The 9,932-nt window shown below is 47.9% G+C and overlaps 1 long non-coding RNA gene across 2 annotated transcripts; it reads right to left on the bottom strand.

Moving 5' to 3' along the window:
• Positions 1-1,265: 1,265 nt before the first annotated feature.
• Positions 1,266-2,271, bottom strand: LOC128795366 (uncharacterized). Of its 2 annotated transcripts, none has more exons than XR_008433508.1 (2): positions 1,760-2,271; positions 1,266-1,675 (listed from the first exon to the last, which is right to left on the bottom strand). It is a non-coding gene; the product is annotated as an uncharacterized LOC128795366 (long non-coding RNA). The 2 variants fall into 2 exon arrangements; XR_008433507.1 differs by having other exon boundaries at positions 1,829-2,271.
• Positions 2,272-9,932: the final 7,661 nt, after the last annotated feature.

The following is a 9,932-nucleotide window of genomic DNA, read 5'->3' as shown; positions in this document are numbered from 1 at the left end:
CAGCTCAGTGCCTGCCAGGCCTTGCTCAGGCTTAATGCTGGCTCCTCTGCCACAGGAAAGCCCTTCAGCCTTGTCCCTGCCCAGAGGGGCAGTGCTGGCCTGGCAGCACAGGGTGTGTTCCCCACAGGCTGCAGGAGATGAGAACATAACACTTGGCAACACTGCAAGCCACAGCTCTGGGTGCTCCCCATGAACCTCAGCTCTGGGATCACTGTCTGCCCCAAGCTTCAGGGGCTGCAGTGGGAGCCCGGCTGGGCTCTGCCCTGGGGCCATCCTACAGTGAGAGCTGGAGACAGGGAGCGTTCAGTTGGCACAAACAGCCACGCCATGGGTGGAGGGGGGCTGGTCGGGGTCCAGACTGTGCTCTGGGGCTGGGGCTCTGCAGAGGGGACTGGATTGGTGTGCCAGAGGAGACAACAAGGCTTCAGCTTAAGCCCAACTGAAGTGGGTGGGTGGGCTGGGAAGAGTGGGGAGGATGAAAGAGGTTCCCAGAACTCATCCTGCTGGAAGAATAAGGAAAGGGAGTGGGAACTCAGCAGTGAGGAGAGCTGTCCTGGCATAGTCAGTGTGGAAACACTGCCTCAGTTCGTACAACTAAGGAGTCAGTATCCATCTTAGGAAGGTGGTCTCCTGAAATATTGAATTTGGCATGTGGCTTCCACTTCTCAGAGGTGGCCTTCTGAAATTCTGGCAGCACACATCTTTTGGACAAGGTAAGCAGCTACACGGAGTCTTGGTGTGCAGCTGATGTAGTGCCCTGGGTAGGTAATGCCCAGTAACAGTGCTCCAGCACTTCTGTATGGGATCAGTCCCTGGATGTTTTGTAATTTAGAGGGGATGTCACTTCTTTTGAAATGGGCTTGTAGTTCCTCTCTTGAGGAACTTGTCAAACTTGACAAGGAGAGCAAGTTTGGAGCGACACACTGGGTGCTCTTAGTGAGTTTAGAGGCTTTTCCCAGTAGGGAGTTCACTGGGTTAGAGCTGTTCAACTGCCAGGGGGGATGCAAATGCCAGGCTCTTGAGCTTTGTGTCCTTAGGACCTTTAGTGTGAGCTGTCCCCGCTGCTGTTCTCTTTGAATCCAGACTCTGGGAGACTGAAGGCTTCAGATGGTACCTAGAGCTGAGAAGGAAAGTGCTGACAGCAGGATGTGTGCTGGTAAATTGATGGATGCAGTTGAAGTTGTAGACAGCAAGAGCTGTCTCAGCTGGCAGCTTTCTCCGTGAGCTCTGTTTTTGCCAGATGTTTTCAAGTTTGATGGCCAGACTCTGGGAGAGTGCAAAGCTTTATTAAGGTAAAGGAATTCATGTTGCTCTTGGACTGTGGTGCAAAGAAGGCTTTGCACTTGGAAGGGGAAGCCTGGGGAAATCTTTTTGTCGTGACACAGTTGATTAGGGAGCAGGGACATTTCCGACTTGGCTGTGTCCTGGGGGTGGTTTCGAGCTGGGCTCGGTGTGTGTCCTTTTGTGAGCCGACACCACCATCGTGTGGTTGTTTTGATGAGCGCTGACCGTGCTCAGGACAAAGCCAAGCGCTTTCCTGGTCCGGCCCCATTCGTGTGGGAGTGTGGGGCCGAGAGCTCCGCTGCGGGTCCTGGCTCTTGGAGACTGACACAAGGTTATCCTGCATCCGGCGGCGAAGAGGAATCATTTCATTGTTGGCTTTCCAGTTTGTAGTCTGCAAAAGAAAAGGCAACTCTAGCACGGCCTGTTTCTTTAGAACCTTTTCTGTGTGATCAGCGTCTTAACATGTAATGCACACCCGCTGAACTGCATCCAGCTCCCTGGAGATACACACTTTCCTTCTCAGCTATATATAGAGCATCCTCACATTCTCTCAAGGTGGCAGAGTCCATCCTTACAGCAAAGTGCTTCCAGTTCAGTTCAGACTGAGAGATGTGCCAGGACAGAAATGTGCCACTGCCCTTCCGTCTTCCCTGTGAAACCTGATTCCCAGTGCAATCACTTTCACACAGCTTCAGCATAGGCCTGAGAACCTTACTCTGATACTGTATTGCTTAGCTTTTATTTCTGTGTGTTCCTCTATGCCAACCTGTCTACTGAGTACTTTAGTACAAAGTTCATGTCTACTTTGCTAGTTCCTTGAACTGTACTTTGGTGGAGCTGCATTTGGAATCCTTTGGTTCACAGCTTGTTTTCCTGATAGGTATTACACAACACAATAAAAAATGAGCTGTGGAGCACTGGCAGTGCTATGGCTTGCTGTACTACAATGGCCTGGACCCTCTTGATGCCATGGCAGAGCCAGTGCTTGCAAATGCTGCTTAAATGTGTTACTGGAAATGTGTAGCAAAGGAACCAAAGCTTTTGTTCTACCTCTAGAGAAAGTGATTTTGACGACAGCTGACACGTCACAATTCAGATGAACTTGCTTTTTAATTTGGTTTTGGAGTTCACTAACAGTGAAAATAAAGAAAAAATTGTACTGGGTTTAGGTAGCTGCAAAAGTGATGCCAGCTGCATTAATTGCAATCAGTGGTGGCCCCAGCTGGCCCAAGGTGAAGGCAGCAGGGCAGCCAGTTCTTCTGGAAGTCAGCTGAGGAGAAGGGAATTGGGACCTGGGATTGGAATGCTTGGTGACTATGATGTCACCAACTTGGCCATTAGACTAGACTCCAGAGAGAAGATAACTATATGAGCTCTGACAACAGACCCCAACTTTTCACGTTTGTTTTGGTTTTTTGGTTTTTTTGAGGTTTTTTTTGTTGTTTTTTTTTTTTTTTTTCAGAACTGAAAGGATATTTTAAATCTTGAAAGCAACAGCTGTATCACCTGAGAGTGAGTGTACTTCATGAGACTTAAAATCCCATCTTTCTTACTTCATTTAGTTTTCTCAAAGACAAATTGTGATTTTTGTAAGACTGTTTCCCATAGTCGTGTTGCAGGACCTTAGTGGGTAGTATGATTTATTTGGTGGCAAGGAAGGTTTATAAATCAGTTGCCCATGTTATACATAGTGAGGACAAAATACTTCAGTGAGATGAGTTTTTCATCTAATCAGCACAGAGGAACATCTTGTCTCTATTTCCTCAGGGCAAAGTGTGTCCTTTAGGCAAAACTGGGAAAGCCTGGAAGAGAGGTGATCATTGCAGCACAGTGTTAAAAAAAAAGAGTACCTGGGGATGCAGAAACAGCAGAGCTGTTCACAGGGCTGAGAAAGGAAGACTCCTGCTTGGCTGGAATTTTCTATGGTGGCATCTCCCAGAGAAGTCTGAGGAGACTTGGTGGTTAATCCTCTCTGCCATTTGTGTAGATCTTTGCATATGAGATGCCCTGTTGGCAGAGCAGTAAGAGAAAAGTCTGTGCTGCTGCTGACAGCAGTCCGAGGGCCCCTGCGGAAAGCAGGAACAGCAGCCTCCAGGGTTACCAGAGGACTCTTGGTTGGGGCCAGACCTGACATCTTGGGCCATTATCTGTATTCTCTGCTGCTCTGTGGGCTACAGGGACCGCAGCACTTTGGCTGTGGTTTAGGCCTTCAGGCCTTGATCAGTTTCCCTCCATCCTCTTCCCTTCCTGCTGACTTTACCATAAAATCAGTGGGACTTTCCAGCCCACCTTATTTTCTGATACAACAGGACAATACTATGTATGTTTTCACATCATATCACACCCACTTAGCCTTACAACAAGTAGTTTGTTCTGGGCAAAGCCCAGACATGCAGGAAATCAGGTAATTTAAAGTTGCTGAGAAAGAACAAAGAGAAAAAACTCCCCTAATGATGACTCCTTCCTCATCCTTTATCACAAGTCCTTTTACCTGCTATCAGTTTTACCTGTTAATGGTTTGTTGTTACACACACACCCCTAAGATAAAATGGATCTATTAATAGCTTTTACTATGGAAATTTTAGAGGTCAAGATACTAGTAACAACTTTCCCATTCCTCTCTGATTAGAGAAATCACTGATGGAAACATACCATCATCATCATTGAATTGTCATAGAATGGTTTGGGTTGGAAGACATCTTAGGAGACCATCTCTAAGGGTCTCTAAGGGTCTCGATCCAACCCTCCTGCCATGGGCAGGGACACCTTCCACTTGTCCACATTACTCAGAGCCCCATCCAACTTGGCCTGGAACACTTCCAGGGATAGGGCAGACACAGCTTCTCTGGGTGACCTGTTCCAGTGGCTCACCACCCTCACAGGGAAGAATTTCTTTTTAATATCTAATCTACCTCTGTCCTCTTGTCAGTGTGAAGCCACCCCCTTTATCCTATCACTGCTGTCATGGGGCAGATTCTTCTGCAGGTGTTTCGTGTCTTATTTGTGTGGAGTTAGATTGACCCAATGGTGCAGAGACCGAGCTTGTGCAAGGAGAAAAACAAATCTTTTCAGTAGCACTTGATTTTCTCTGGAAGGAAATTGAGTAAGCGCCTGTTGTAAGCTTTTCCCCGCCCCGCTCCTGGCAGCTGCAGCGGAGCCGCAGGAGTGGAGCGGGTTTGGGAGGGAGCGGGTTTGGGAGCAGAGCGGGTTCGGGAGCGGTTTTGGGTTCAGGAGTGGAGCCGCTGGAGCAGAGCGGGTTTGGGAGCGGAGCGGGTTCGGGAGCGGAGCGGGTTCGGGAACAGAGCGGGTTTGGGAGCAGAGCGGGTTCGGGAGCGGAGCGGGTTCGGGAGCGGAGCAGGTTCGGGAACAGAGCGGGTTTGGGAGCAGAGCGGGTTCGGGAGCGGAGCGGGTTCGGGAGCAGAGCGGGTTCGGGAGCGGAGCGGGTTCGGGAGCGGAGCGGGTTCGGGAGCAGAGCGGGTTTGGGAGCAGAGCGGGTTCGGGAGCGGAGCGGGTTCGGGAACAGAGCAGGTTCGGGAGCGGAGCGGGTTCGGGAGCAGAGCGGGTTCGGGAGCAGAGCGGGTTCGGGAACGGAGCGGGTTCGGGAACAGAGCGGGTTCGGGAACAGAGCAGGTTCGGGAACGGAGCGGCCCGCCAGGGGGCGCTGTGCCGCCGGCAGCGCGCTGCTCCCGCCCGGCCGCGGGGAAGGGGAAGCTGCGCTTGGATTAAAACAATGGAATTAACCCGCTATCCCTGCTGCCTTTCGGATGCCAGTCCAAACAGCAGCTCAGCGGAAATGCCAGGTGTGTTCTGTTGGATTTTCTCCCAGGGATTTGCTCAGGCGCGGTGGAAGGGGACGCTCTCCTGGTTACAGCCGCCGCGGCTCGGGAGGAGCAGTGCCCGGCGGGACTCTGGTCCAGCAGGGACAGGCTGATACCTCAGTTTGCCTGTATGACAGGAATCATTGGCAAGCCTAACAACACCTGAAAGAAATGGTTGTGGAGCTGCATTTCCTTCCAACTTGTTTCCGGGATATTCTGTATTCTCCAAGTCTAACTTTTGCTATCTCAGAAGCATTTTGAGGTAGGACCTTATTAACTGTTCGTGCAATACTTATTTTTAAATTGTGGGCTGAATGCCTGACAAAGGAGTTTGAGTTTATCTTTTGTTTTGAAAGCTGGTATAAAATTTTGGTCCGGTTCCCCATCTTACCTCTCTGAAATACTGTTTAGGTGATCTTCAGAATAATTTCTGTTTTAAAGGACATTTTGCATCAACTCCTCTATTTCCTATAGAAAGAACTGGACTCTTTGAACTCTGAACACAGTCTGTGTGACCTGCATGTGAAAACAAATTAACTTCCTAGAACATCCATGTAAAAGCAGGTGCCACGAACTTCCCTTTTTCTTTATTTCTTGTGAAGTCAGCGACCTGGCTAACAGTCATCCAGATGCCTCCATTATTAATTCAATGTTCTCATAGTGTAATTTAAATTCTTCCATTTATTGCCCAAGAGAATTACCTACTTTTCTTCACATCTTTGATGCAGGGAAAGGTGTGGTTGCAGGGAGGGCAAGAGCTGGAAGGGCAGAGCACACAGCCCTGCACCAGCAGAAACGTCACTGCCGGGAGAGCTTGGGAGCACTGGGGGAGCACCAGCTGGAGAGGGCTTGAGGGGTTCTCATCCACGTATACAAATCCCCCAGGGGGCCAGGGAGGGTAAATATGCTGGAAGCAGACTTCTTTCAGTGGTGCCTAATGAAATCAACAGAGGGCACAGACAAGGAATTGCATAAAAAAATAACTTTTTTTCACTTCTTTGAAGCTTCAGTCTGTGCTGGTGTGCCAAATGTCTTTTGTGCTTGTGGCATGGCAGGAAAGCAGAACCAGGTGCTGGACCTTCCCAGACTGGTGCACAGTAGAAGCAGGACAGCAGGTACCTAAAGAAAATAAGTCGATTTGTGAGTAGACCTCTCCCTGAGCAGGTGTCATACAAATGCAGCAAAGGCTGTTACCTCATTGCACTGCTTGGTACATTTAAAATATGTAGCACTGAACATTTCATCCTACGTGTTAGGACATCCTAACTCTGAAAGAAATATCAGAATGGTGTGGAATATAGACAATCTGCTAAAGACATTAAAGGATTTAATTTTATTTTGCTCAAGTGTTATTTGAAATATTCATGGTGAAAGCTGGGAAGAAGAGATAATTACTCCTGCAGTATGTAGGTGGACAATATCCAGTGCTTGTAGTAAACTTGGAATTTTACTACTCTAATCAACCTGTGGAGGCACCACCGCTCTAAGTTACACTGGACTTGATATGATGACTTCAGTTTGTGAAGTGCTGCAGTGTTAGTTTGTGGTCCCACCACTCTGCCTGTCTGCCTTCTCCCTGCCAATCCAGCACTTTCAGCCTGGAGCAAAGGCCCTCTCTGCTGGCTTCTTGATTTCTCCTGCTGTTCATTGACACTGGTAGAAAAGCCAACTAGTTTGGATACTGAGTCTGTCAGAACAGGTGAACTTTGCCATGTTAAGCCAAGACACTGAGTCTTGCCCCTGCACAATGTCCTAGGCATCACCTTTGTTGCTGCTGTGGATTGTCACTGCTGAGGGTGAAATACTGGGGGAGCACATGCCCCGTCTCTAGAACCCATGGCTGACCAAAGCAATGTGCTCTAAAATCTTGCATTTGCAGCTTTCTGGTGTCTCCAGCATTGCTTTCAAAGCAAAACAGGGAGAAGGCAAATTGTGTGTAGCTAATGATCCTGCAGAGTGTAGAAAACTTGCTAAGTCCTAGGTCTGTCTTCAAGGTAATAATTTGGAATTACAGTGATGTACAACTAATGCAACACAGAAAAGGGGAGCATATAAGGAAGGGAATTAATAGTAGATGTGAACATCTTGGGTTGTTTCTTTCCATTTTCATTTCACATCTGAAAAGCTGTTTGGCATCTCCAAGAATCTTCTCCACAGTGGTGTTTGCTCTTTTCAAGACCCTTTTCTGGAGAACTAGCTCGAGCTCCTATCACAAGGTGTGCCACCAACTGGAGCTTCTCTTGCCTTTCCACACTGTGTGCAGCAGGACTCTTGCAGCAAACCAGGACCAAGGTTTTGAGAACTTGACAACTTGTCCTTTATTTTCCTGGTGGACTAGAGAGTTCTGCCATGGGTAAGGTTTTCATTGTTACTGTTCTACGCTAAGAAAACATGAAGGGATACCAGGAATTGGTAGGAATACAAGCCTGGTTGAACCCAGAGAACGAATCTCCAGAGCCTGCAGCCAGAAGTGGAGAGTTGTGTGATAATCATTCCAACCTCTCAGTGGACATCTTTCAAGTGATATGGAATGTGAAAATGGTCTGACAGAAGCAGTTTGTTTCTGAGTTCAGTGTAGATGATCCCACATCTCATGAGGTGGTGCGTCAATCAAGAGCACACTCAGTTCATGAAAAGCACCAGAACAAGCTGGACCTCTCCGAGTAGACAACAGAAAGAATTTGAAAAGAAATGCAGGAAATTACTTGGTTAACCTTACCTGGAAGAAGGGTGATTTTTCTAATAATTACTAATACATTCCCTTTGGTTTTGACCTTCTTAACAAGGCCATTTGCATCACAGATTCACCATGAAGTGAGAACCCCGGGCTTATGTAACTGCATGAAAGATGACCTGTTCCTCTGCAGTGACACTCAGGTGGAAACAGGAGCGGGGCGCCTGAGCGCTCTCTGGGAAGCATTAAGCAAGGTGGAATTTGTGCTGTGCTGGGAGAGGAGGAGGAGGAGAAGGATGGGCGTTGTGTGGCAGCAGCAGCAGGAAGTTTGGGCCGCAGGACATTCCGCCTGCGCCGCTGCCCTACGATCGGCGGGCGTGTCCCCGGGGCTCGGGACCTGGCCCCGCTGAGCTCCCACACTGCGGGAGCTCACCTGGCTGGTGTCAGGTTCCCACTGGGACTCGGCAGCATTCCGTGCTCGCACTGTGGTCACCAGCAGCGGAAAATACCTCTGGACATCTCCGTTTCCTGCTGCTGGGAAGAAGCAATGAAGGGAGTCGAGAAGTTCTGGTTTCTCTTTCTCCTGGTGGATTTTTTAATTTCATTCCACACTACGGAGGCAATTTCTGTGACGGCCTCTCTCACTTTATTCTATTTCAACAGCACCAGCAACAGGACTGTGTTTGAGCGCTGTGAATGTGGCCTGTATGGCTTTAATTCTCCTTACCTTGGTGCTCAGGGGGTGGTGGGCATTCCAGTATCTGCTGATCGTTATGCCTGCAACAAAAATACTAACTTCACTGTCATGAAAGCACCGTGGATAGCCCTGATTGAAAGAGGCAATTGCAGTTTTGCTGAAAAAATTCAGGTGGCAACCAGAAAAGGTGCAACAGCGGCCGTGATCTACAATTCACGGGGCAAAGGCAACAACACCCTCCTGATGGCGCATCAAGGTGAGTGAAAGGGTGCAGGCACCCTGTCATTTCTTTCTCTGAAGTTGGGTTCAGGGCAGCACAGCCAGGGTCTGAGGAATCAGGGGTCTTTGTGGGTGATTGTAGTTCTGATCAATAGATTCAATTAGAAAAATAACATGTTATGCAATTTGAGTCTTGACTTCCGTGCTTAGTCAGCAAGACCCTGCTGTTATGTTCTGATATGTACAGTGCTGAGTGTCTGAAGTTAGTCCTGTTTTTTACCTGTACAAGTTGCAAATTAATTTAGACAGTGATGTGGAGCAATGCTTAGTGTTTGTTTTGAAGGCACGAGGGTATTTTTCGAGGTGAGAGGACGCAAATGAACCTACAGGTGTCTGCAGCATAGGTATGTACTTTGCAGATTGCAAGATAGATCTTGTCTTTTTTTTCCCCTGAATTTTCCTAATTCTGGGAGCCAGGAAGTTCTCAGTGTGAGAACAGTGTGGCTTCAAATAGGTACAACTGCCATGTGTGGGTTTTAAAATGTATCAGCTCTGCTGGGGATTCCCAGCCACCTGACCCACTCCTCACTGGCCCAGAGGAGTCGCTGACCAGGCTGGGATGCACTGGGACTGCTGGTCCCTTGCAACTGGCTTCCCTGCCAAACTAAGCAAGGCTGGTTGAGCTTCTTCTCAATCACCACCCTTCCTTCCATCACCAATCCTTTTCAGGGCTGCTCTCAATGCATTCTTCACATTTCTTCATTTGTGCTTTTTAATCATATAATGTACTGTAATGCATGCATGTGTAAGAGACTGTGGCTAAGCCTTATGCTCAAAATCCCCAGATCTGTATGAAATTTTGTATTCTGAGAAGGTTCCAACTTTTGGCTTTGGTTCAGTTTTGTCTGAGTGAAAATGATAGAGCTAAACATCCTTAAAGTTTTGTAGGCATTTGAGTCTGAGCAGATTGGCTGCTGTTGAGTGCATAAAGCTTGGTCGTATTTTCAGAGGTGTTAAGTTTTTCTCTGCCCCTACATGAACAGGTTTCAAAAAAAAAGTACTCTCTGATTGCTTATGGATTTACTTCTCATTATAGCTGGAGCTACTACTGTTGAAGTAAGTTGTCTACTTAAATGTGGAATGGGAAAATGAAGGTTTGTTTAGATTAGGACAAAAGTGTTCACTTAGTAAGCAATATTGATCTTGAGCAAACTGCTTCATCTGCTCTTCATTACTTGCT

This window comes from Vidua chalybeata, chromosome 14, assembly GCF_026979565.1.
Source record: "Vidua chalybeata isolate OUT-0048 chromosome 14, bVidCha1 merged haplotype, whole genome shotgun sequence".
NCBI lineage: Eukaryota > Metazoa > Chordata > Aves > Passeriformes > Viduidae > Vidua > Vidua chalybeata.
Note: the sequence above shows the minus strand (reverse complement) of the source record. Positions and strands in the feature narration are given on the sequence as shown.